The sequence below is a fragment of the Pelodiscus sinensis genome, chromosome 4 (genome assembly GCF_049634645.1).
Source record: "Pelodiscus sinensis isolate JC-2024 chromosome 4, ASM4963464v1, whole genome shotgun sequence".
Lineage (NCBI taxonomy): Eukaryota > Metazoa > Chordata > Testudines > Trionychidae > Pelodiscus > Pelodiscus sinensis.
Window position 1 is genome coordinate 104859259 of NC_134714.1, and position 26247 is coordinate 104885505.

Here is a 26247-nt window from a genome sequence, read left to right on the forward strand (position 1 = left end):
TGCATGGGTTCTAAAGAAGATGAGATTTCAAAAAAGACAATATTGTTTAGCTTTATAATGATGTTAGCTCTTGGTTTTGTGTATGTAGCTTTTTTTTTAAAACCAATGGGTTATATTTAACTCTGCATACGTTGTAATATTCCCCAACTTTCTTTTGCAGTAAGAAATTACTATTGATATTTGTGAATCAGAAAAGTAAAGGTATTTTCATTTGAGTTCTCATGTTTTCTCACCAATTTGTGTAAAATAATTCAATGAAAGTTCAAACCCAAAGATTTATCAGACTACAAGAATTCATTCTTTAAAATTACATTTTAACAACATATTTTCAACAGATTTTATTAATTGTGTCTGTAACACTTGTATACTTGTGAATCAGTGTGCCTGAATGACATATAGAAATACACGCATACACATAATAACTGATAACTTATTTGTATGAAAATCTGCATTTACCTAGCTAACACATGCAAATTTGAGTTTGTGTTTGTACACATGGGTGTGATTCTTAATACTGTGGACACAATTATGGAATCTATGCAGATGTAGCCCATTAGTTTCTTTAATTAATCTTTACTGCAATAGCATACTCAGGTTTGTTTTATTATGATAATGTATTTTTGTTAGTCTTGGGAGAGTTTTGCTAAACACTGCTCTCAATTTCACTAAACTCATACCTCTCAAGTGTATAAGGAGCTGCTAGCCAATAGCAGGAACCTATTTGTTCTCTACCTCCAGATGGGTACTGCTACATATTTCTTCTCTTTCTAGAGTTGCCTGCTGGTCCCTGGTAAAAGATAGTAATTGAGAAAAGCCAAGTGAACAGACTGAATTAAATCTGATTTTATTTGAACTCTACAAAACTACTGTAGGTAAAGAACAGAATACTGAAAATTAATACTCTGAGCCTGCAAATATTTAAGCAAGTGCATAATTTCATCCACATGAACAGTCGTTTCTATTGAGGCTACTCCATGTCTAAAGTAAAGTATGTGCGTAAGTATTCGCAACACCAGGGATTAAAACTGTAATAAACAACTTTTCTCTTAAGTTTCAGTTTTAGCAATAAAAACTTAACTTTGTTTAGTCTGAACTTTTTTAATACACACAGGCCAAAATTTTGAAATAAGGGCCAGAACTTAGGCTAAAGCTCACAGTTATGTACTCATGGGTAGGATATTAAAAACCATCTAAGTGCAGCTTGAAGTAAAATTTGTGCTCCAGACAGTGACAAACTCTGATGGATGTCTGTGGTTTAGTTGAAAACTTTTTAGGGTGTTTTTTTGATTGTTTGTTTGTTTTTGTGGTGTTTGTTGTTGTTGTTGGGTTGGTTTTTTTTGGGGGGGGGCTAAGAAGATTCATAAAACTTTCTAGATATAATCTTTTAATTTTTTTCCTGTTAATAGAATTTAAGAAACAAATACTAAATATTTACTGTAACAATGTATGACTATAAATGGGATAAAAATAAAGAACTACCAACAGGTAAATAAACATTTGATTTAAATCTTCAATTATTTAAATAAACACGAGAGATGACTGGGAAAACCGGGAGGGAACCATAGAGAGAAGGAAGAGAGACAGGTACGGGGGAAAACAAGCAGGGCAGACCAATACGTGGCAAGTATCGCTCTCTCTCTCTCTCTCTCTCTTTTTAATTGGTATTCAAGGGGGATGCAGATGCTCAGGGAGAGGTATTGAAGTTGCAATCTGGCCTATGTTGGTGACACTGCAGTGAGTGTGCCTAAGAGCTTGTCTATGTGAGTGGTCCCCATGGCTGCTCCACTCTGGATGCTGGTGCGTCCTCGCGCCAGTGACCGGAGACTTTTCTAGCAGTTTCTGCCACGCTGCACAGGCACTGTAGCACCCTCTAGTGTCATCAGAAATCTTGGGCGCATGTGTGGCATGGCCCCTCAGTTCCTTCTCTACCATCCTTGTCAGTAGACGGAGCTGACTTCTCCTCATTTCTGTCAAAAAATAGTTAAATACCCGGTTTTAATCCTTAGTTTCCTCATCATCCAAGTTTTTTAGCCCTATTCTCCTCCCCTGTCAAGTTTAAAAAAAAATTCTCATTGTGGCTCGCTGCTTTTCCCCAACCCCTCATGCCCAGTTCTCCGGGCTTTAAATGGTGCCTCAACAAATACATTGCATACCACCGTTTCAAGATGGTCACTCTCACAACAATCATTCCCATGCTCAATCAATGTGATTGGTTTTCAGCTCTCACCCTCCAGGATGTCTACTTTCACATTATGGTTCATCCTGCTCACAGATTTTTTTTATGGTTTACGGTAGGCACCCAGCACTATCAATACCGGGTGCTCCTGTTTGGCCTCTCCATGGCCCCTAGGGTGTTTTCCAAAACCCTGGCAATCATAATGGCCTCACTTCGACATCAAGGGATCATAATATTCCTGTATTTAGACGATTGCCTCATAAAAGACATGTCCTTCGACGAGACCAAGGCCATGACAGACACCACAACAGCCCTTCTACTCAGCCTCAAGTTTCACATAAATTACACAAAATCCACCCTACTCCCAACGCAGAGGCTAGAGTTCATAGGCTCCCTCATCAACACTATCACAGTGAGAGCTACGATTCCTGAGCACAGGTTCACTACCATACGTGACCAATGTCTGTGCGGCAAAGGCGGTTCCGACTGTCACAGTCCACGACTGCCTCAAGTTCCTCGGGCACATGGCCTCCACGACCTACATCATCAAATTGGCTAGACTCCACATGAGACTGCTCCAGTCCTGGCTAATGACGGTTTACAAGTCTTCCAGAGACCAACTTTCCAAACTCGTGGCCATTCCACCATGCATCAACTCCCTGCTTTGGTGGACAATTCCACAAAACATGCTACAGGGCGTTCCCTTCCAGCATCCTCCTTCTACTCTTACAGTTATAATAGATGCTTCACTCATGGGATGGGGGGCCCACTTAGGGAACGTCACAGCCCAAGGCAAATGGTCATTCACGGAGCAAACCTTCCATATCAACCTCCTCAGGTTACAGGAAGTCAGACATGCATGCCAACATTTCAGTCAGTACATAGCACACAAGTCCATTACCATCATGATGGACAATACCACCTGCATGTACTATATCAACTGACAAGGGGGAGCTTGGTCCCCTTCCCTGTGTTCAGAGGCTATCAAGCTCTGGAATTGGTGCCTGACACACAGGGTCACCCCTTTAGCCATTTATCTTCCGGGCATACTCAACGTCACAGCGGACGCCCTAAGTCGTACATTCTAGGACCAACACTCCACTCTTCCTTCGCTGGGGCCAACCAGATGTAGATCTCTTCACCACAAAAAACAACAGGAAATGTTACCTTTATTGCTCCAGAGGAACCCTGGGAAAACATTCCCTCGGAGATGCCTTTTCGATCACATGGGACGCCCCTCTCCTTTACGCATTTCCCACCTTCCCGCTCCTACACAGAGTCCTCAACAAGATCAGGACAGACCAGGCGCGGGTGATATTAATGACACCTGCGTGACCCAGACAGACATGGTATCCTTACCTCCTCAAGATGGTGGTGATGGACCCATATCCCTTCCCTCTTCACCACGACCTTCTGTCGCAGAACTACGGTCGGACTCTCCATCCAGACGTTCTTAAGCTCCACCTCCATGCCTGGTTCCTTCATGGCTCCAGGATGCCGAGATTACCTGCTCGGAACAGGTGAAGGACATACTGATTAACAGTAGAAGACATTCCACTACAAGGACTTACTTATACAAATGGAATCGATTCTCTCACTGGTGTGGTCGAACACATGCAACTCCTCCAGAGCTCGCTCCTCTTCCTACCTTATTGGACTAACTATCTCTAAAACATTTGGGTCAAGCACTCAGCAGTATCAAGGTCCACGCCGCAGCCATAGCTGCTTTTCATCATCCCACGGATGGCGTTTCTTTCCTCGCTAACCCATTGACTAAATGCTTCTTTAAGGGCCTACAGAATACCTTTCCTCCTGTCCATCCACCGGTCCCCATCTGGGACTTGAACCATGTTCTAAAAAGCTTGACAAAGCCACCATTCAAACCTTTAGCCACCTGCTCTTGGTCATATTTATCTATGAAGGTATCCTTCCTCAGTGCTATTACCTCCAGTAGAAGGATGAGTGAGCTTGCGGCCTTGATGGCCGATCTCCCATACACTGTATTTACAAAGGACAGAGTGATCCTCCGACCCTACCCGAAGTTCCTCCCCAAAGTACCCTCCCCCTTCCACATGAATGAACCCATACACTTACCTGCCTTCTTTCTGAAGCCTCATGTCAGCCTTGTGCAGGCCGCATGGCACACTCTCAACGTCCAACAAGCACTGGCATTTTATGTTGACTGCACGAAGCCCTGGCAAGCCTCACCTAGGCTTTCATCTCCTACGCTGAAAGATCTAGGGGACAAGCAGTCTCATCTCAGAGAATCTTGAAATGGATTACTTCCTATATTCAAACGGGTTATACCTTGTATGACAAACACTTACCTGAAAATGTCATGACTCACTCCTCCAGGGCGGTAGCTGCCACAACCACCTTCCTTCATAATGTTACACTCCAAGACATTTGCAACGCCGCCACCTGGTCATCTGACCACATTTTTGTGCAGCACTATGCTCTCTTTTCCTCTATTGCATCTTCTATGGCAGTGGGACATGCAGTATACCATGACTACCACACGGCTCCAAACCCACCTCCACAAGCCAACAACTGCTCTGTAGTCACCCAGAGTGGAGCACCCACAGGGACCACTCGAAGGAGAAGAAAGAGTTACTCACCTTGTGCAGTAACGGTGGTTCTTCGAGATGTGTCCCCATGGGTGCTCCACTATCCTCCCTCCTTCCTCCGCTTTGAAGCCTTGTACTCTAGCGGGTAGAGAAGGAATGGAGGGGCTGCGCCGCACACGCACCCAAGATTTCCAACAACACTAGAGGATGCTACTGCACCTGCGTGGCATGGCAGAAACTGCTAGAAAAGTCTCCGGTCACCGGTGCGAGGACACACCAGCACCCAGAGTTGAGCACCCACGGGGACACATCTCAAAGAACCACCATTACTGCACAAGGTGAGTAACTCTTTCTTCACGGTTGGCCGCTTCTGCTAATACATTGTGTACACAAAATATCAAGATATGTCTGCAAAAGTTGTATTGCATGGTGTGTGGATAGCGTCTCAGTGTCATGCACATTCTGTCAGGTACACTACCATGGGAAACTGTCACTGCGTATTGGTGAGTAGTTGCTCTATGTAATATGGGATATCTGCACACCACTCAGGGAACTGTTGAAATCAGGGGTCAAATGTCCACAATTCCCTCCTATTCTATCTTCTTATCTACAGCTGTCATGATAAGTTATTTTTGAATTCATCATGCTGCACCCAAATTTCTAGTGGTGGAACACAGCATTCTTATTTATTGTAAGGTCTGGGCATACCATCCTCTTGTATTTGTGAGGGATATGGGAATTGCCTATAATATTTGATGCATATATGTTGCATCTGATTCAAGAAAGGGTTGCTGTATGAAAGGACCTGATAACAGCTGCTCTAGCAATGCCTGAGACAAGGCAGAAAACCAACCACTTTGAAGTTTATCTCCAACACTGGGTGACTTGCCCAAACGAGTTTAATCAGATTCAAGAGACAGAGAACAATTGAATGACTTGGCTAGACTGAAAAAGGTGACACCCTCCTTGAATGGGAAAGATTAGAGCAGGGCCCCCAACCATGTAGACAGAAACTCCCCACCTCTGGTTGAGCTTGAAGTGTGAATGTGGCAGTATGGGTGATGATGGCGTAGGCAACAGTGTGGGTTCATGTGTCAGGCAGGCTTGTGTTTGGGCAGCTGGCCTATGCTACAACATCCACCCTGCTATTTTTAGTGCAGGAGTTTGATCAAAGCTCGCATGTGTCTCTCTGCCAGGGCTGGGAGGCATATTCCCTGCTGCTGGGAGCTGTGGCCTTGAGACCCAGTTTGAGTGGGAGAACCCCAGGATGTCACCCCATGACACATGAAGGCAAGAGGCCTCTCTCTGAGGAAGGAAGTTCGGAGAGGAGTCTAAAATGCTACTAGCCTGTGACAGCATTTGCAAGTATGCAGTGCCCAGTCAACTGAAGTTGACTTGACAGTGACTGCAACAGCTACACTGTTACAGCTAATCATGGAACAGCTGCACACAGTGGAGAAGTGGTCTTGGGCCTGTCCAATGAGCACTGAGTGGTACGTCTGTCTAGTCCTACAGATCTAGAGAGATCAGTAGTCATTCTGGATCTTGCAAATACAGAAGGGCACTGTGATGGGGTGAACCAGGCCCTAAGCCCCTTGCCAGAGGCCCTGTGGTCCTGCCACACCCCAACCCAGAAAAGGGCCATAGACAAGTCCTCCAGTAGGCTAGAATGGCTGTGGAGGAACTGACCAATCAGGGGCCAAAAAGCCCCATAAAAGGAGTCACAGAACCAGAGTCAGTTCAGTGTTATTGAAGCCGTGAAGAGTTTGCTGGCTAAGGGAGTAGCAGCACCATGAGGAGCTCTGTGCGGGGAGCTAGTATGAGATTATGATGAACTGAGAAAAAGCCCTGAGCTAGGGGCAAGAAACTGTCTTCAGGAGAAGAGGCAGCTCTCTCCTGAATGGGGAAACAAACTGAGAGACTCAGACACTCTGCTGAAGGCGCTGGGATGGGCCCCTATTAGAGGTGTACCTCAGAAGGGGTTTGTACTGCACAGGGTGTGACTCAGCTTGAGGCCTGAGTTGCCGAAGAGGCTTTAGGTATCAGGCAGTGCACAACCCTGCACTCAGCCAGATGGGGGCACTTACATGAGGTGAATGTCACCCCGTTACAGCCATATTCTTAGAGTTGGTGCCAAATTTAGCTCAGTCCTGCAAGGAAGAAATATTTAACTGAGAGCTGCCCAATTGGTAGAGAAGTGAGTGGTGAATGCAGTATGCTTGCAGCACCAGATTGTTATTGGTAGGTAAGGAATCAAAATGGCATTGGAAAGTCTATGGGGGGAAAGGGGGTTGTCATTGAAGTGTGCCCTGCTATTCTGTTTGAGGTTAGGCAATGGGCAGGAAACAATGAATTCACTCACGTGGGTTTTTAGAACTCCTGAGGTGACAAATGAGATGCATGCCCCATTCTGTGCAATCTACCAAGCCTCTGAATGTATAAACAAAATGAGATGTTTCTCTATGGTTATACAGGCCTCAGTGTATCACAGCAAGTGATTTACTGACATAAACATTGGCTGGTCTGGGAAAGTCTGCAATGTATGGATTCTTAGACACACTGGATTTTTGAGAAGTTAAAAGTGGGTGGGAGGGGCCTTTTTTCCTGGACTGTCCAATTACAAGCATCTCAGTACAGGATATGATTCTTGGTAATGTTGACCTCCTTTTTCTTCCCTGGCTTGTGGAGCTATATAAAAATAAGGGTGGAGAAGCCATTGCTATTTCCTGACTACGCATGTAGAGCAAGTTTATGCCCTGTGACACACAATCATTTCACTCTTTTGAACTCTGGGACTGATTCTCCCAGGCCTTTGTGTACCTCTCTGCATGCAACAATCAGGGACAAGCTGTCCCTTGGTAATACATCCACCTAGCATAAGTTCACATGCTGCCTTGTTAAGCACAATCAGATGAAATGAGAGAGAAATTTAAACTGTAACTTTCTTCCTTTTATAATTTTGGCAGACTCCTTTGAATGCTTTTCTGTGGGTTACTATTTAATATTTTAAGTATTATAAATTATGTTAAGGTTAATAATAACTTCTAAAGATTGACCAACATTCCCCATCATAATATCCTGTTTTCTAGCCTTATGACTTTGCCAAACTGTAAGAATTTGGGCTGAAGTCCTCCATAGCAGGTATCTCAAATAGAATTATTTTGGAAAGTTCTAGACGAAAGAATTTGTCCATTTCTGAGAGCAAGTTTAGGAAAAAAATTAATTCTTTGGCCACAGTAACAAAACAAAACAAAAAATCTGGTGACCTTTTCTTTGTGAAGGTCTGGCGCTCCCATGATTTGGAGCAGGGACTTGATATGGGTAAAGGTCTTTGTTAAGAATGTGCTTCTTGCTACTTTTGTGAAAATTGCCCAAATTGTCAAATTATAAACTGCTGAAAAATTACAGTTTATACAGGTTAGCAGCTAATAAATCCAAAGATTGTGTCCTGACTGTGATGTACCCATCATAATTCCTAGTGATGACTGGACTGAAAAGATTCAACCAAGTTCTCAAGCACTGTCATCCCCAGAATGATTTATCCTGGCTTCTCACCGTAGTGAAATTTACATATAACAAAAAAGACCAAGCATCAAAGCCCTCTACTAAATATATCAACTACTTCCAGTTCCATCCACAACTGCCCATGTCCTCTCCCAATCTAGCCACCTCAGATCTAGTGCAGTGGATTCACTGAGCCTGGGAAGAAGGGAAGGAACATCTGAGGAAGTTGACAGCAGGCTACCAAGAGTTAACAGATTAATATAAATAGCAAGGCTGCACATTGGCCCGGAAAGTATTGCTCTCCATGGAGCATCTCTGCAGAGACAGAGATGGTTTTGTTCCTTGGTCCTTTTAGGATCCAGTGATTTAGGCTATGTCTAGACTTCATTTGGAATAAGCTTTTCCGGAAAAGATCTGCCAAAAAAATTTCTTCAGAAACATTATGCTGTACCAAACTGAAATATTATATTTGCAAACACTGAAACCTGAGTCCTTTTGCAGGGTTTGTTTTTATTTTTGTGTGTCGTACAGAGCTACTCATTCTCATGCTTCATACAAACTTCAAGTTAAAAATGCCTAATTTTGCAAAGGCAGAAGCACTTCTTAACTTTTTGAACCCATTAAAGTAAGGATTTAAATTTAAAAATGTTCTGTCCAGAACCAGAACATTTAGGCCTCAATTTTACATAAATGTCTGTCCACACAGCATGAAGCAGCTTACAGGATCATCTAATCAAACCCATGAATAACATTTTGTTATTCTTAGGGCTGGGACATAGACAAGTCTTGTGATTAGAGCTGGAGTCAGAGTTGGGAGTCAAGCAAAGGACTAGAGCTGTAATCCTAGATTAAGACCAAGAGTCAGAGCTGGAGTTGGAGACCAATGGCCAGGATCAGGGACAAAGCAAGGAATGTGTCAGGAAAGCAGGAATCAGGGGCAAGTCAGAGAAGCAGAATTTTGGAGTCAGGCAAAAAGGCAGGCCCCAATACAGCAGCACAGATGTGTGGATAACGTCTTTTCCCTCTCTTTGAGTTTAAACAGACTGATCCTGTGGGATGAGAGAGTAAGGTCATTACTTCACTCTGGATACGTTTACACTGCAGCTTTTTTCTGGATTAACAGCTGTTATCCCAGGAAAAACAGTACTTGCATCCACTGCAAGAGTGTTATTTAGACAAAAAGTTGAAATAACAGAGGAGTTTTTCTGATGGCAGTAAACCTTATTCTATGAGGAATAACACTTTTTTGGAAAAAGGCATGTGTGGATGCAAAAGAAGGAGTTCTGTCAAAAAAAAGAGGCCTCCAGGAAGTAACAGAGGTGCCCTGCTCCACACTCATCACAACTCTATAGTTCCTGTCTCCCGGCAGCTCTTAAAGCTGCAGACACCTGGGACAGGCTTGTGGCAGGAAGCTGGCCCCGTGTGCTTTCAGACACTGTGTGGCTGCCACTGCCGCACATCTAGGCACTATGTCCCAGGCACAAGCCCTCCAAGAGCCCACTGGTCTTCCCAGGGAGCATACACAGGGCTCCCAGGAGCCTGCCGGGGCCGCAAGAAAGGAGGAGGAGACCCCCCCAGGATCTCTGCTCCAGATGCTGGAATGCCAAAATTTACAGCTGGATGACCGACAGCCTGGCCATGAGGGGCCACCACACGACTCTGGAGCAGGTCCAGAATAAAGTGAAGGTGCTCTGGCAGGACTACGCCAGGGCCACGGAGCACAGCTCTTGCTCTGGGGCAGGACGCCACTCCTGCTCCTACTACAATGAACTACTTCTCATCCTAGGGGGCAGTGCAGCCCTTCCCTACCCCTAGTGGTGGACCCAGTGCTGGAGACACTTGTCATCACCCGGCCGGGGGTCCCAGCCCAGGAGGAGGAAGACGAGGAGCTGGTGGAGGAGGAAGACACAGGCAGCACCATCACCACAATCACCCTGGAGCTGGTACCCTCTCTTTCCCCAGGGCCTGGATATGTCCCAGGCATCTGCGGAGGCCAGGGAGGGATCAGCAGGTGAGTGCTCTTAGTTTTTTACACACACAGGACGGGGATGGTGGGCACCGAGGATCTATGGTGCGATCATTGCTGGCCCTCACGTGGATGCCTATGCAGTGCCAGTCTGCACCACGCAGCCCCAGGAGGCAGCGCCAGAGCAACCCTGGGCTCCTGCTCACAGGCTCCTGAGAGGCCAGACAAACTTCTGACTGGGGATGCCTGGGGGGACACCCTCCCACCACCAGCCATTGCTGGAAGAAGGCTGGGGACAAGGGCGCCCACACACCCCCATAGAACAAGGAGTGCCGCACACAGCATACAACAGGCATGCCTGCATGCTTGAGGCACCACCTGCTCAAACACCATGGATTAGCCCAAAGCCTCACAGCCTCCACAGGCAGGGAGTTCCACAGGTTAACACAACACAAGCACCCTCCTACCCTCCAAGGGGCCAGGACACAGACCAGTGGTTACAATACATGGAGGAGGACCCTACTCCAGGGGTGGTTCTGTATGCAAACATACAACACGTGGGGAGGGGGGTAACCGAGTGGGCCCAAGCCACAGTACTGTGGTGTTACCTGGGCTCAGGGATGGAGGGCATGAGGTGTGGGGACAGTGGCCAGGCTGTCTGACTGACCCATCCTTTCTTCTGTTCCCTGCAGCGGGACCGAGCAGGAGCGGGGGACCCTCCAGCCCTGTGGCAGCAGCAGCACCCCCAGCTGCCCAACCACCAAGTCAGCGAGTCCAGCAGCGGGACCAGCTCCTTCGGCGGCATGAGCAGGCCATCGAACGGGTGGAGGCAGCCGTCACATGCTGGGTGGAGGCGGACCTGCAATGGTGCCAGGAGGCCTGGGGCCCCTTCTAGCCCAGTGTGTGCGCATGGCAGATGCCATCTCCACCCTCACCACACACATTGGCCATGCCATACATTATGGCATGGCATTGCCTCATGCCCCTGCCCCCTCCTGTTCCTGCCCCTCCTGCCAACCTCCCCATGCTGCCTGCCCTGACGCGGCCAGACCCCCATGTGCAGGTCCGCCCCCACCGAAGCAATTGCAGGGGCTGCTCCTCCCTCCCAGTTGAGAGTCTCCTCCCCTTCCCACCCTACATCTCCCCTCTCCCCATTGTAAATAAAAAGTTCAAACGTTGTATTCCAAAAAAAATTGTGTTGGTTGTTTATTGGGAGGTAAGGAGAGGGGAGGAGGGAAGGGTTGGGGATAGGAGGGAGATGTCAAGGGAGACAGAGGCGACCCTACTATGGGGCCTGGGAGAACATCTCCGTCAGGGCCTCCTGGATGCGCACCCCATCGTGGTGTGCCTGGCGGATGGCAGCTGTGTGGGGCTGTTCGAAGGCCTGTCCCTCGCCTGCCATCCATGCTGGGAGGAAGGCCTCTCCCCTCCACTCCATGAGATTGTGGAGCACACAGCTCACAGCCACTACCTCCGGGACATTCCACTCACCCATCTCCAGATGGGTGAGCAAACAACGGAACCGGGCTTTCAGACGCCCAAAGGCACACTCGACTTGGTTGCGGGCCCGGTTGAGGCGGTCATTGAACCAGGCCCAGTTGTGGTCCGGCTGCCCCGTGTAGGGCTGCATTAGTCAGGGCAGCAGGGGGTAGGCCGCGTCCCCCACAAAACATGTGGGCATGGGCACGTCCCTGACAGTAAATTCCTGCCAGGGGAAGTAAGTGCCCGCCTCCAGCCTGCGAAACAGGCCGGAATTGTGTAGGATGCGGGCGTCATGTGCCCTGCTGGACCAGCATAAATGTCCAGGAAGCGGCCACGCTGGTGAGGAGGGGAGGTGCCCGTGGAGCAAGGGGGCCCTGGTGCATGTGTGTGTCCGAGGTGGCCAGCTTCCATAGTGCGATGGCGATCCTCTTCTCATCTGGGATGGGTGCCCGTAGTTGGGTAGTGGTTCTCTGGAGCGCAGGGGTGAGCCAGGCACATAGCTCCAGGAATGTCTGCTTTTGCATGCAAAAGTACCAGAGCCATTGCTGGTCATCCCATTGCCCCAGGACCAGCCAGTCCCACCAGTTGGTACTGTTGTCCAGTCTCCACAAAGACCTCTGCATGGTGGGGTGGGGATGGCACAGGGACGCCATGGCCTCTCTGGTGAGGGAGTCCAGAGCGACCTGCGCCTCGAGGTCCTGGATGAGGAGCGCAGTAGCCTGGAGCAGCAGCTGCAGGCACTCCAAAATGTTTGGAAGGGGCCAGAGTAGGCACAAGGCCACCCCTGGCTCCATGGCATAAGAAACAAGCTGAGATAAAAAAAATCAGCCAAAGGCACTAAAATGCACAAGGCAGTGGTATCCAAGAAGGCAGAGGGCAACCACAAATAGAACTGCTACGGCTGTCAGTCCCTTCAAGAGGTCCTATATCACACAGCAGGAGAGAAACGGCTGTCCGGGGAGATCCCTTAAAGCACGTGTCTCAAAGGAGCTCCAGCCCCGCCCCCGGAAAGGGCTGGTGCCCTTTTGCCCTCTTCAAAGTGGTTCCGGGTTTCTGCTTTTGTTCAAAAGTGTCCCGCCAATGTAGACGCGCTTTTACGCAAAAGCACATCGTTCTTAAGGAGAGCCCTGGACCAATATCGACACTCTCTTGCGCAAATACGCTAACACAAAAACTCTTGCGTTAAAAGTATTTGTGCAAAATCATGCCAATGTAGATGTAGTCCTATTGGTGAGTGAGATGTATTACACATCAGCCACAGACTTGCTAAGTTTCAAATGGGGAAGATTTATTATCTAGCTATCTTTGTATTTTTTTACATCTTCAAATACCAGAGGGTTTGATTCTGTACCATGCCTGAGTTTGTCTGAACAAGACAGTTCAGAGTCTTTGGTCCCTTAGGGCACATCTACACTGGAGGGCAAAAGTCGAATTAAGATATACAACTTCAGCTACATCTATACAAAACCATGGTACACCCACATCTTGAATACTGCTGTCATGGTTATGAGGGATGGCCAGCAGCCTGGGGACTGAGAGGTTAACTGTACCTAGCCAGGTAGCAGTTAGCCAATAGAAATACAAATAGGGATTTCAAACTGAGACAAAGGAATTTTTGTTTTTTCCCTCCTTTGTCTCTGGGCATTTTCTCTCCAGATAGTGATGGAGACAGACATGTCTCTCTCTCCAAGAAAAGACTCTTCATTATCTGTAAGTAGGATAAAGTTTAGATAAATCCGTTAGGTTTTATTGTTTGGGAATGGGAATCTGATTTCTGTGCATTTAAAAATGGGTTTTCCTCTCCTTTGTAACTTAGCTTTTGGACCATGGGGGTCCCCCATAAGTATATTAATTTGTGAATTTTCCATCTAGTCATTATGCTTGTAACAGGAGTATTGTGGTGATAATAAAAGTTCTTTCTTTTTTATTAACCTGGTATTGGTTAACTTTTATGTCCTGGTTTTACTTTAGGGCTGAGATTTCCCAAGTGATCTCTTCCCTGGTTTTTCTTACCATTACTTGGGTGGTGGCAGCAGATTTTTATCCCCAAAATCTAAGTTTTTAAGATTTTGGGGGGAAGCTTTATACCAAAGCCTGGAGAGATAAGGTTTTGGGGTACTTTTGTGGGTCTCCACTCCTGCATTCATTGTGCCAAAGTGGGGAAGGAGCCTTGACAACTGCATACAGATGTGGTCACCTCATCACAAAAAGATATATTGGCACTGGAAAAGATTCAGAGAAGGGCAACACAAATTATAGGAGTTTGGAATGGCTCCCATGTGAAGAGAGATGAAAAAGACTTGGACTTTTCATCTTAGAAAACAGGAGACTGGGGGGGGGGAGGTGATAGAGGTCTATAAAATCATGACTGGTGTGGAAAAAGTGAATAAGGAAAAAGTTATTTACTTGTTCCCACAATATAAGAACCAGGGGTCATCAAATGAAATTAATAGGCAGCAGGCTTAAAACAAACAAAAGGAAGTTTTTCTTCATGCAGTGCATAGTCAACCTGTGGAACTCCTTGCCAGAGGATGTTGTGAAGACTAGGACTTTAACAGGGTTCAAAAAGAGCTAGATAAATTCATCGAGGTTAGGTCCATCAATGGCTATTAGCCAGGATAGGCAGGAATGGTGTCCTTAGCCTCTGTTTGTCTAGAAATGGAAAACAGGAGAAGGACCATGTGAGGATTACCTGTTTTGTTCACTCCCTCTGGGGCATTTGGCATTGGCCACTATCGGCAGACAGCATACTGGGCTAGATGGACCTTTGGTATGACCCACTATGGCCGTTCTTATGTTCTAGTTTTTAAGAGCTGCATGGAAAAATGAGATCCACACAGTAGTGAGGCCATAGTAATGATGATGGTGTCCAAACCAGAATAAAAAACAAACAAACAAACAAAAATGCACATTCCAGGCTGATACAAATCTGGCAGTAACTTTAAAACAAAATAAAAATTTCTTGTAAATGAATATATTTGTCTGGGGGAGATGGTAAATGTGGCTCTCGGTTATGCCAGTTTTGAAGCCACTTTTCTAATTAGAACTGAGTTACTTACCTAGAAAATTAGTCATGATGGTTATCACACTTTCATTGCTTAACACTTAAAAAAAACCACGTATGTGTGAAATGTTTTCTGATCAAAACTCCTCACAACTAAGTCTCAGGGCTGACTGCCAAAATGAGGTTGACAGTCACATTGTTATTAAGGAGAATATAAATTTCCATAGCTTTTTGTTTAATAGAAATGATTGCTTGTGGTTCAAGTAAATTATCTGTTTAGAGTGAAGATGCTTGTACTGCACAAAACTTAAAAATAAACAACCCAAAGATGAAGCCTTCTGTAGCACAAGGGATTGATTTAATTTAATGTTGATTTTTAGCTTTTCACAGTTTAAAACTTGGTTTAGGAAAATATATGAATCTCTGTTCATGTACTGTTTATTTAATTCATCAGTAGATTAAGGGACAGAGTTTTTGTTAGGGGGCTGGATTTTTTTGAGGAAGAACGTATGGAGTCTTTTTGAACTGATGGATGATGTACTTTCTGGCTATCTCAGTCTGTTCTTTTGAATGACTCTTCACACTGTGCTTGGCTCTTCTCTCCATTGATTGTGTCTTTGTGGGCTGCAGCTGACACTCTTACACAGTCTGGGTCATTGACTGTCCCTGGCCTTTCTCCATGATGTTCTAACTTTTTGTTCTCTTCCTGAGTTTACTATCCTTGCTTTCTGAACCCATAAAATGTTCTTCCCTTCTCCTTTATACTCCTTATGCCCTTTGAACAATCTCTGCCCTTTTTGTGCTTCCTAAGCCTGATTTATCCCTTGCTTTTCTCCATGTTGTCTCTGTGTTGCTCATGGCTTTTTCAGCTGTTTTCTGACTGCTTTGTTTTACATTGGCATTTACAGACTCTCTCCCCATTTGATATACGTGGATGTGCTACAGTTATTAAGAAGTGAGTGATATTATCTCTGACTCCTGAAAGGCCTCTGTATGGCTTCCAATAGACACACAATTTTTGCATCTCCTCTATGTGGTTTTAGGTGTGGGCTCCAGTGTGTACTTCAGTAAAGTTCTGGTTCAATTTTTTACTACTAGGTCATTAGTATTGTTTGGTATGACTAGCTCTGAGCTATCCTGATATTTGTTACAGCCAAGTAAGGCAAAAAAAAAAAAAAAAAAAAAAAAAAAAAGCGAACTCCTAACAAGAAAGAATAACTTAGAAAATACAAGAATAGAACAATTTTTATAGCAGTTCCAGTAGCTAAATACTAATGATGATTGACAGTCTCATTGAGAAGGTGTAAAAATGGGACCAGTGGACCCAAAACTACAGGAATACACCCAGAGTATTTTTTCATGCCCAAGAGCATGGAAGTATCCATTGTAGGGCAAAGGTCCTAGAACTTTACAACTGCTCTCTGGAGATGTTATTTTTAAACATCAAATTCTAAAATTCATTTAATAGAATCCTAATTTAATATCAGAATGTTACACTACTGCGCAACTGGAGGGTTTTTGCAGTAGAAAGATTTCTCTATTCTTGGTTCTGTGCTTGCAAAAGATAGGATCTAGTCTTTCACAAGATGTAAACAATTTCTCTGTGTTTTTACCATTGCATTACAGAGAAAAAGTTTCAGAAAGAAGGTAGAGCCAAATGGTAACAAGTAGAATAATTAATACTTCATACTATGCCTAGCGTCTTTATTCTTAAACTCCTGAAAATAGTACAGGAATTTATTTGTAATTTTACTAAGAACTGCTTCTTTCAGACATTACTGAGGAATTTTCATCTTTACACAAATAAATCAAATGTTCAGATGAATTTAATCATTATTTTCTTCTTCTCGTCTCCCAGGAAGTTAATTTTTTCAAATAGCAGATTCCAAATTAAGATTCAGTCTATGCCAAATTAGAGTCATTGTTGGTCAGAAAATAATTTGTGCCTAGAGTTGCTTCCAAGAAGTAAAGACCTTGGGTGAAAAACTCCTATTAACTTCAATGAATTTTGGGTCAGGCTTAGCCAGAGACCAGAGCTAGAACAGTTTTATATAATAGCCAGACAGGTTTTATGTCTGTCAGAGCACTATTGAGCAGAATAGAAATTTTACCCTAAATCAACAGAGAAAATGTCAACTAGAAAATGTCTTTGGGATACAGAAAAATAGAATGCTCACTGAAAATGGCACAAAGTAGGAATAGATAGTTTTTATTCCAAGGAATATGTTTTTGAATATTTAAAAAATTGAGTGATTAAAAGATGTCAGCAGCAAAGAGGTAAAGAAATAATTTCGTATTGCTGGGGGAATGTAATTAGGAGCAATAACAGTATTTTGTATTTATAGGGTGATTTTATTCTGAGGACAGCAGTGGAGTGTCATGAAATTAAGCAATTGTAAATTTAGGCTAAATACTATAGAATAGTCTCTCTCAAAAGTTGCAGGCAACAGGGGTGCTGGGACTAAGGGTGCTGGGATACAACGGCACTCCTTGGCTTGAAGTGGTTTCCATCATTTACATTTCATATCATTTGACTAATTTAGAAAACTTATAGAGGCTGTGTCTACACTGGCCGCCTATTACGGAATAGGCATGCAAATGTAGCACTTTGGAAGAGGCAAATCCGCGGAGGATTTAAATATCCCCGCGGCATTTGCATTTTCATGGCCGCCGCTTTTTTCCGGCTTGGAGATAACCTGGAGAAAAGCGTCCAGACTGGCGCGATCCTCCGGAATAAAGCCCTATTCCGGAGGATCTCTTATTCCTACTTGCAAGTAGGAATAAGAGATCCTCCGGAATAGGGCTTTATTCCGGAGGATCGCGCCAGTCTGGACGCTTTTCTCCGGCTTATCTCCAAGCCGGAAAAAAGCGGCGGCCATGAAAATGCAAATGCCGTGGGGATATTTAAATCCTCCGCGGAATTGCCTCTTCCAAAGTGCTACATTTGCATGCCTATTCCGTAATAGGGGCCAATGTAGACGTAGCCATAGAATGTTCTGTCATGTGTTTTCATCCTGGGGGTGATTGACCAAAAGTGTCAGGGGCTCATGACCACATATTCCTCCCCATATTACTAAATGGGACAAGGTTCCTGCATAGATAGGGAGTCTCAGTCTGGCGAAGTTTGAAAACCACTGTACCAAAAGACACACACACCAGCACAGGATGGACTGGATGACCTACTGGATTTGTAGTGTGATATTTGTAGAGGCTTTGGTTATGGACATGATCAAAAAATCTAGAGGACAGCATGGGGGAAAATCACAAAGGAACATAGAAGATAGGAGAATTTAGAAGTTAGCTCCCTCTTCTGTTACTAACATGGCACTTTTTTATGCTGTCTGAACACAGATTTAGTTTCTTTAAGAATTATTCAGTTAAATTGTCTTTTACCTCTGAGAAAAAGTGCTTTATAATTTAGTGTCTTCTTATTCATCCAGTCCTTAATGTCACTGAGTCACAATCTATTCCATTCACTCCACCAGCTATGCTACATTATGATCTGGCCACCATTGTTCATCTCACCCACAAGCATCTTCATGTCTTCTTTTATATTATCCTTTTCACGTGGAACATGTTTTCCAAGTACATTTACAGAGTTCCATGTTCCTCCTTAAAATCCTTTCTATCTGACCCACTTCTTCCATGATACGCATGGTCAGATGTTGCATGATACTGGCTACGAAGATGAACTAATAGTGATTCATTATTTCTTGTTCACTTAAATTGACTCCCATTATGCAGTCTCTAAATTTTACACCTAGCTAGCATGTACAATTTTGTATTTTTAATTCTGTCACAAGTATCTCCCCGCCCACCACCTGCTCTTCTGCTGCATTCTATGCTTCTTGCATTTCATATAATAGGGCTCTGATCCTGCTTGGGATCCTCAACTGAGTACTGCTGTAATATTAAATAAATAATCAGTAGTCCAACAATTGGAGGAAAACCTGTGTGCTATCCCAGAGTTAGCATCTGTAAAATTACTGCTTTATTCCTTTCTTTCTCTCTCTATAAAACACTGAAAAGAAAACAATTTACTATGTTGTAGGGGCACAATCTTCCCCCCTGCAAGATGTGAACAGCCCTCCCCCCACTTTAATGAGAGTTACTCAGCTTCTGTGAGGTGAATATAGGGGTCATTATTGGAAAGAGGCCAATGTTCTTTACAAGCTCACATGCCTTTTTAGTGGGTCATCTTATTTAGGCAGCCTCTGACCAACCAAAGGAAAAACTTCTTCAAATTACATTTATTCTTGTAAAACTTCATAGTAAGGGTTAACACATTAAGATGAAAATCATATTTCATCAGTTCTTCCTACTTGCCTATTTTAATCAGTTATTCAGAAATGAGTAATAGAAGCTCAGGCACAGAGAGCTCAGAAAATGCTAATGTGGTGTCTCTGTCTTTTGCTCTCAGAGGCTTATGCCAGAATAGAGAAAGCCTTTTATTCCACCATTCTGTGGAGTCAGAAGAAAGGCATATTCTGAAGCATTAGTTTCAATTGAAACTCACCCACTGTTAGTCTGCTGACTGTCTTGGGTCTCTGAGTTCGAAACTGCTTCAGCTCAGTTAATAGAGCCAGCTGTAATATTGACCTTAAATGGTAAAAGCTGTGAGAGTGAGGCCCGCCTGAGGGGAAAAAGAGGAATAACTCAGTTTTAGGTAAGTAATCTATGAAACCAAGAATAAACTGTCTCCTTCAGCTGTGAAACAGAACGGAACCAGTTTATTCCTTAAAGGTATAGTACCTCATTGTTATGATACCGCACTTTCTTGGGTAGCTTCCCCCCCACCATTAAATTGACTGTGTGTCAAAAAATGGGTGTAGCAAGACATTGTACTTAACAAAATCTGGTTTTTCTTGCATACTCTTTTGGGGAGAGACAAGTATGCTAAAGAAAAGCCTGTTCTGGTTAGATAGAAGTTTGCTAAAGAAAGGTAGGTTAATCAGTAATGAAATGTAACCCTGATTCAGAATAATTGGTAACTATACTGTGCTGTTTGAGATAATTTTAAACATTTGTCTATAAACATTTAAGGGTAGTAAATTATTAATTCTTTTTGTTTAAAATACAGTTGTATGATCGGTTTCCTTGCATGCACTCTTTTAACAGTGTAGGCACCAGAGTTGCTCATTTTGATGGGTTACCTAGCTGTCTCCTAAAAGACAGGTTCCAGAGATGTTTCTTGAGACATTTCTTTCTATAGTACATGTTTGCTTTTAAATACCAATAAGAATAAACAAATGCTGATAATTTATAACTAACTCAACTTTTTAAATTCTTCATTATCCATAGAAAATAACCCCCTACTTTGCAAATTTAAGTATCTTAAAATTCTAAGTTTTTTTTAAAAAATCACAGTATTATAGGTTTCTGATATTTTTAAATTTGTTTAAGTCTGTACTGAAGCTGTTGATAGTTACATTTCCTTTATTTGGTAAATTAAAAAAATATATACTTCTTGTGATTTAAAAATATGTATGTTAAGAATTTTTTCAGAAAGAAATAAGTAAATAAGAATTCAAATCAGGGTCATGACTGTTCAGGCCAGTCATATTAATAATATAAGTGCTCCTTAGTGAATTAGATTTCAAGCTTCTAAAAAATAGCCTGATTTCACCTGGTGAAAAATTCCTGTGCAACGAAGTACACATGATGAGAACAGATACCTACATTAGCTTCTGCTGCATGTTATTTAGAAAAAGCATTTTTGTTCTGATTAGAGACAGAGTTCCTGCAAAGAGCTGCTACATTTCTTTTTGACACTGGTACGTGTTGTATACACCTTATGTGAAAATTCATTACATCCAGTTTCAAGATAATATAGCACATGTTTCTTAATTGCTTTAACATTCAGAGCCAGTTACAAATATTATTATTTACTTCACTGTTATTTTTCTCTGAAATTTGAGTCTTTCATTAGCGGCTATTTTTCCACTAGTTCATCATACTTTAAATCATTCATAATGTTGACTTGCATCTACTGGTATCCTAAAAATAAATCTCCAGGAAATGTAAATGAATATATTTATTAGGTTTTATAATTAGGCTACTTGGATGAAAGGAAATAACAAAATGCAGCCTGCAAAATGCAGATGAATATTGTGGGTGACACAGTCAGAAACAATCCAATACATTAGACAAAGAAAATGCTGTACTATATATAGGGAACTTCATTTTTCAAAACATTCCAGTGACTAAGGGCCTTATTCTGATCTCTTAGACTTATATGTATCTTCATTTGTGGGCCACATGGATGTGATTTCAGTGTGTATGATGATTCACATTTGTCAGTCATACGTAGCTTTGGATCATTTGGATCATTGTTTATTAATAACTTCATATGGGGACTGGACTAATATCTGCTTTTCAGTTTTAAACAAGTTGTTATGCTTACACCTACGCTACATCTACATTGGCAAGATTTTGCGCAAATACTTTTAACGCAAGAGTTTTTGTGTTAAAGTATTTGTGCAAGACAGCGTCTACACTGGCATGTGCTTTTGCGCAAGAGATGCGCTTTTGTGCAAAAGCATCCATGCCAGTGAAGATGCTCTCTTGTGCAAGAAGCTCCAAGGCCATTTTAGCCATCGGGCTTTCTTGCGCAAGAAATTCATGTTGCCTGTCTACACTGGCCTCTTGCGAAAGAACAGTTGCACAAGAGGGCTTTTTCCTGAGCGAGAGCATCATAGTTCTTGTGCAAGAAGCCCTGATTTCACACATTAGAACATCAGTGTTCTTGCGCAAGAACTCCCCGCCAGTGTAGACAGGCAGCATGTTTTTGTGCAAAAGTGGGAGCTTTTGCGCAAAATCTTGCCAATGTAGACGTAGCCCTAGTGCAGAGCTAGAGCGGTATTTTTTGTTAATATCACATTTTATAGCAACTTGCCAGTGGGGCCAACAGACTCGTTGGGCATTTGTGTGTGTGTGTGTGTGTATGGGTGTTGGTGGTGGGGGTGTGTGTGTCACAGAAGGAGCAGATCCTCATCCAAAAGGAGCAGGTTTGGGGTTTATCTTCCCTAGGCAGCCTTCAGTGCTGCCCACAGTGCGCTGCACCTATCCAAGGCAGTCCCCAGCACTCCTGGAGTGTGTCATGTGGCTCTTCAGCAGTGATTTAAAGGGCCTGGGACTCCTGCCACTGCTACAGTGGCAGCCCCAGGATCTTTTGAATTGCTGGGCCCTTGTGCACTTGTCTTTTTTGCCCTCTCAGCTCACCCCCCTCATTTGTGGGCCTACAATTTGCCAGTTAGTGTTTTATCAGACATTATACATTGTAAATCAAGAAAGAATGTAACACTCAGAATGATAGTTGTTATAATTCCTTAATTAAAAACACTCATACTTTATATACAAATGCAGGTAGCTCTCATGCACTGATATTTCCTAGACCTCTGTGGTATCTGGATGCACTTTTCACTTAGTCTATTTTTTCAAGGGTCAGTGATCTCACAAATCCCAGGCCATGGTTCCATGGATCCAGGCACCAAGCAGAGAGGGGACTAATGGCTACTCAGTGGCTGGATACATAGGTCTAAAGATTTGGGGGGGGGGGGTGACAGTGGTCCAGTACATGGCCACAGCAGGAGGCTGCTGGTGCCCAGGGTTGGAGTCACTAGACTCTCTGCCCCTTTACAAAGTGGGTTGTGCCATCTACATGTTTTGTTAGTCTTTAAGGTGCTGCAAGACTATTTGTTGGTTTTAGTTTTTGCTAGTACTAGTCACTTTTCATCTAATACTACAAAACAACTGAACTATCTGACAGCTACTATGAATGGGAATAAGGGTATGTCTACACTACCCCCCTAGTTCGAACTAGGGGGGGTAATGTAGTCATACGGAGTTGCAAATGAAGCCTGGGATTTGAATTTCCCGGGCTTCATTTGCATAAAGCCGGCCGGCACCATTTTTAAATGCCGGGTAGTTTGGACCCCGTGCCGTGCGGCTACACGCGGCACGGACTAGCTAGTTCGGATTAGGCTTCCTAATCTGAACTAGCTGTACACCATGTTCCTAATCCAAACCCTAATCCGAACTAGCTAGTCCGTGCCGCGTGTAGCCGCGCGACACGGGGTCCGAACTAGCCGGCATTTAAAAATGGCGCCGGCCGGCTTTATGCAAATGAAGCCCGGGAAATTCAAATCCCGGGCTTCATTTGCAACTCCGTATGACTACATTACCCCCCCCCCCCGAGTTCGAACTAGGGGGGTAGTGTAGACATACCCTAAGGGAGCTGGTGGAGAAAGGTGGTCCAGAGATGTGATAGCATCAACTTTCTAGGGTCATGTCCTCTACATATGAAGGTTGTCTGGTACCCCATTAGCCCCAGATTTCCAGGGAAGGTACCTCTATAACCCAGTAGTTGCTGACAGAGCTGGGGTTGAGTGACTGAGAAAATTCAGTATAAAAATAGATCTTATACTGCCTTTCCACTGTAACTTCACTATATTTATCTATCTAGGTACTTTTATGCTGTTCACCACTATAGTATCAGACTGCTTTGTCAAGCAGAGCAAGCTGGGCCCTGATCAGTTGGTTTGGATAGTCAAGGGCTGGGACCACTTTGCATAACTGCTCTCTGCCTGGTTCCAGGCATGTGAAAAAGAAAGAGAACCCATTGCAGTTCCAGGCTAAGGAAAGTACATCCATAGCCTTTTTGAAGGGAGAAAAAGACTAGCCACCTAGGGTACATCTACACAGCAGCATTATTTCAGAAAAATTGATGTTATTCTGTAATAACAAAGAGTTGTTCTATACTGCAAGCCTTTATTTCAAAATAATGTCGAGCTGGAGGACTTCTTACTCCAACTCATGGCAACCCTAATTTCATGAAGAGTAAGGGAAGTAGAAGGAAGAGTGTTCTTCCTTTGACTTCCTGCTGTGTAGACTTACCCCTACTTGGCTGACATCCTCTTCCTTAGGTTTGTGAGACAGAAAGAGAGGAGTGTCACAGCGCTCTTCCTCCGTTCTCACCTACAGGCCCTCCATGGGGATTGGGAGCAGGGGCGGCCCTAGACTAGCTGCCAGCAACTGGCACCCTAGGCAAACCATGCAATTGGCACCCCTCGCCCACCCTAAGGGCAGATATAGGCTGAGGTTTTTGGTAAACTGGGAAACATTTTGCCCCTATTTTCCATTTAATGTGTTTTACGCCTATTTATTTAAACAGGCATAATTATTCAGTTTGTCCATCCACCAGTGTTTCCGAGATCAGATTAAAATAGAGAAACAAAATTTTCAGAATAGATTTGTACACGACAGCTAGACAATATTTCAGTACAATTTCAAATAAAAATGCATTACAAATGTTAATTATAATTTTTATTATTACAAATCCAAAATAGTCCATTATGCTCTCCTGCTTTAACTGCCATTACCACCACATCGCTGGGAACAGGGGGGCTGGGATGGAGTTCTGTGGCTGGGGACAGGGGAGAGGGAACAGGGTGCCAGTGGGGGTAGAGAGAACCCTGCACCCACCTCCTCCCAGGATTCCCCCCCCCCCCGAGGGAAACCAGCATGCGCCTCTCCTGGGGCCAACTCTCCCCCCCCCCCGCAGCACAGGGAACCCCCATGCACGCCTCTCCCAGGGCCAACCCCCCCTTCTGCGGCGCCTAGGAAGCCAGTGTGTGCCTCCTCCAGGGCCAACCCCCCCCAGGGACCAACCCCCCCTCATGCGCAGGGAGCCCCTACGTGCCTCCTCCCCCAGGGCCGACCCCCGCTCCCGCAGCGCAGGGGAAGCCGGCATGTACCTCACCCAGGGCCAACTCCTCGCGCTCCTCCTCTGGGCTGACTCACTCCTCCTGTGGCGCAGGGAAGCCTTCCTCCAGGGCCGACGCTAGGAAGGGGAAGTGGCAGGAAATTTGGCACCCCATTTAACTTTGTGCCCTAAGCAGCTGCCGAGTTTGCCGATAGTCACGGGCCACCCATGATTGGGAGTAAGGAACTCCTGCTGTGTCTGCACCTCTGTCACTTTGTGAAAGTGGGTCAGAGAGAGACTGTTTGGAAATGAGATGTCAGTGACAGAGTTGACATAGGAGTCAGTGATGGGGGTTATGAATGGGGAACAGTCCAGGAACCAGTGATAGTATGTGTGTTTTAATTATATTAATTGTGTACATTTGATAAATTAAGAAAAACTATGATTATGAAGGCAGAACTTTGAAAACTTACCTTGGTTGCTTCCATTCCAGTCTGCTCCTGAGCAGCAGCATTCAGTTCTATGGAGGAGGAGGAAATTGAGAAGAGAACTGTCCAGTACAGATGGGAATAAGCGACTGTCACGGAAAGGATGTAATGGGGGAGGAGGGGAGGAGGAGAGGAGCAGAGGTCTGACAGGATATAGTTTGGTTAAGCCAGGCCCATAAAGAGACAAAATCTGCTCCTGCAATAGAGTGAGGCAGATAGGATTCTTTCTCTACTGATTTATCTTACCCTTCTTCTGTGAAATCTTTGCATTGTATAATGATAAATTTTATAACACCCTACCCCCCAAAAAGATTCTGGCATTTATTAAAAAAATAAAATTTACCATGTAATAAGCTGAATATAGCATACTGGTACATGTGTCAGTGAGCTATTGGTGCATTTTTCAGGGGGCTGTTGACAGAAGGTCCAAAGACTGGCTAACCTATCGAGGAAGTCTTTAAACTAGGTTCGACAGGGGTAGGTGATCAAAGTCCATGGGTAAGTGAAAAACATGGAGACCTGGGAGATGAGTTGGAAATGGAAGGGAGAATGGGCTATAATAGCAGAGATAAAGGCAGAACTGGGGGGCAAAATCAAACCAGCATCTTAGATGCCTATATATAAACAATTATAACATAGTTTGTATCACAGAGACTTGGTGGAATAATACACATGACAGGAATATTGCTATAGAAGGGTACAGCTTGCTCAGGAAGGATAAGCAGGGGAAAAGGGAGAAAGGGTTGCCTTGTATATTAAAAATGTACACACTTGGTCTGAGATGGAGATGAACATAGGAGACAGACTTGTTGAGAGTCTCTGGGTTAGATTAAAAGGGGGTAAAAAACAAGGGTGATGTCATGCTAGGGGGTCTACTACAGATCACCTACCAAGGCAGAAGAGGTGGATGAGGCTTTTTTAAACAACAAAATCATCCAAAGTGTAGGATTTGGTGGTGACTTCATCTATCCAGACATATGTTGGGAAACTAACACAGCAGAGCACAGATTATTCAACGAGTTCTTGGATTTCATTGGAGACATTTTTTTTATTTCAGAAGGTTAAGAAAGCTAGTTGGGGGAAGCTGTTCTAGATTTGATTTTAACCAATAGGGAGGAACTGGTTGAGAATTTGAAAATGGAAGGCAGCTTGGGAAAAAGTGACCAGGAAATCATAGAGTTCATGATTTTAAGGTATGATAGAAGGGGCAACAGCAAAATAGAGACAATGGGTTTCAGGAAGGCAGATTTTAGTAAACACAGAGAGCTGGTTGGTAAGGTCCCATGGGAAGTAAGACTAAGGAAAAACAATGGCAGAAAGTTGGCAGTTTTTTAAAGGGACATTATTAAGGGCCCAA

General features: G+C 44.1%; 1 protein-coding gene and 1 long non-coding RNA gene across 12 annotated transcripts in view; one reads left to right on the forward strand and one right to left on the reverse strand.

The window, feature by feature from the left end:
* Positions 1-355: 355 nt before the first annotated feature.
* LOC142829201 (uncharacterized) lies at positions 356-25196 on the reverse strand. 2 transcript variants are annotated; one of them, XR_012903614.1, is made up of 5 exons: positions 24876-25196; positions 24455-24540; positions 4271-14347; positions 3536-3683; positions 356-1967 (listed from the first exon to the last, which is right to left on the reverse strand). It is a non-coding gene; the product is annotated as an uncharacterized LOC142829201 (long non-coding RNA). The 2 variants fall into 2 exon arrangements; XR_012903615.1 differs by lacking the exons at positions 24455-24540; positions 24876-25196 and adding an exon at positions 19216-19338 and having other exon boundaries at positions 4271-4413.
* IRAG1 (inositol 1,4,5-triphosphate receptor associated 1) overlaps positions 19243-26247 on the forward strand; it is a 190152-nt gene continuing 183147 nt past the window's right edge. For 7 of the 10 annotated variants that reach the window (XM_075927925.1, XM_075927924.1, XM_075927921.1 and 4 more), the window contains exon 1: positions 19307-19442. The gene's annotated coding sequence lies outside the window, so the exon portion shown is untranslated. Of the gene's footprint in view, positions 19443-19520; positions 19642-25297; positions 25389-26247 lie in introns of those variants that run through there. The other 3 variants (XM_075927920.1, XM_075927919.1, XM_075927918.1) reach the window with 3 other exon arrangements.